The following is a 1,998-nucleotide window of genomic DNA, read 5'->3' on the forward strand; positions in this document are numbered from 1 at the left end:
CCAGTCCATACTGATTGTTAACCTCTAGGTGTCTGCTATAAAGTTTAATACTAAGGGGGGGTTCATTCTACATACATGAACTTATGTGGTCTACATCCGCATTAACAAAATTCTGACTGCACCACAAGATTGACAAAGATTTGGATTAGCCAAATCATGTCCATTATCCAAATCTGACAGGGAATGGTTAGAATCACCAAAATCTTGAAGAAATCTGCAAGTCACATGATGAAGGAACATGATTCCTGATCAGGCTGATGGATACCGATGGACTCAAGACCGGATGCTAAAATTATTCGGCCAAGGATGTTTACCTTATGTATCTAAGTTGCATCTTATTTTAGGTTTCACTCTTTCCACTAGTCTCTCACGTTTGCTTTTCTGCTAAATTGTAGAGGGATAAAAGTTTAGAACGTCGAGATCCAAGTCTCATGTTTGAATCTATGGTATGTTGTCACTCTTAAGGAGCCACCTGTAGACACAGGGAGTTAGCTTTGCTAGTTGAAGTACTGGAGGAAAATTATATTTGAGATGACCCAGTTTAAATCTTCCCTGTAGTCCCTAAAAGCCCCTCTAGCTGTGATCTTATGAAGCACAAATTGACTCGTTTTATTACGTTTGTTGTGTTGACTATGAACTGTTAAGTTTGGAAATAAGGAAATATGGATATCGGCTAAGATGTAAAACCTTCATGAAAATGTTTTACAGCATATTTTGTTTTTAATACTGTCCTGGTATGACTAATTTTATTCCTGCGTGACCCTGATGGAAATGTTCTCTTTAGTCTCATTTAAAAGGGTTTGGAGAGTTTTGGTTTTTTCAAGGTGATGGGGGTGGCTCGATCTTACTCTTGTCGGGCTGATGGTTAGTTTTTGATATGTTGAAAATACATTAAAGGGGTGAGACACAATGATGCATGTTGCTTATTGATCATGTCAAACAGTGCAGGCGGAGCCTTTAGCAACCTGAACGTAAGAAATTAGGTGCAACACTGGAAGTAATTAAATTTAGGTGGAAGAACCTTTAACCAGCTGCACATTGATCATGAGACTGGTTTATCCCTTTGCTACTTTATATTTGTCTCCTGATTTAAGAGACACCAATAAATTAACTAAAAGCTGAATTTGACTAAATATCTTAATGCTTCTGCTCTAATCACATTTGACAAGCTAGTTGCAAGAAGGTATAATTGTCTGGCAAAATAGCTCACTTGAGCCAATATCTAGTGTTCATCCCAGAGTTTTTGTATTAAGGTTGAATTGCACCGCTCAAGAAAAGTTTTATTCAAACTTTAAGCCTGTTCTCAGACTAAATCACCCTGTTGAACTTTTCATTGATGGCTCTTTAGAGGTTTGGGCTAAAATGACAGCTGAGAACTATACAAAGTGAAGCTAAACCAGTTGAAGAGAATTTCACCCACGGTATTAAAACTGGCTTTAATTGACAAGATCCATCATTAAAATCATTTTTAAGCAATAGTTTTATTGCTCAGCAAAATCTTGGTTTCTGCCAGATGTGATGTCAGTTTTATCGAGACCACAACTCCCAATTTATTTTCTCTATCAGAACAGACTTAAGGGAGAGGACTTTTGTTTAAACTAAAAGACTTCGTCCTTGTTCTGAATTGTATGAAAAACTTGCCACTGAAATGTGTCCCACCTAAGGTGAACATTAGTTGCTCTTGACCTTGCAGCCATGTTCGTTGAACAGTCTGATGTAACACATGGACTCCTATACTGACGAGATAGAAAAAAAAACAGCTTTTCAAGTAAAATAAAAAATAAACCAGAATCACAAGACTATTTGGATAGCACAACAGACCATGCTGATGGGCCTAATAAATCTGAGTACCTGACAAATGGTATTCATACTCTGGGGGGGGGGGGTCAGCGTTATGCATATTAATTGAACTGGCAACACACTGGCAGCAGTCCTCTAATAAGGGGCAGCGGGAACAACAAAATCTGATGCCACCACAAAGATCAGTCATTGCAATTC

This window comes from Cyprinodon tularosa, unplaced genomic scaffold (assembly GCF_016077235.1).
Source record: "Cyprinodon tularosa strain WSP-4 unplaced genomic scaffold, ASM1607723v1 ctg31, whole genome shotgun sequence".
In the NCBI taxonomy this organism is placed as follows: Eukaryota; Metazoa; Chordata; class Actinopteri; order Cyprinodontiformes; family Cyprinodontidae; genus Cyprinodon; species Cyprinodon tularosa.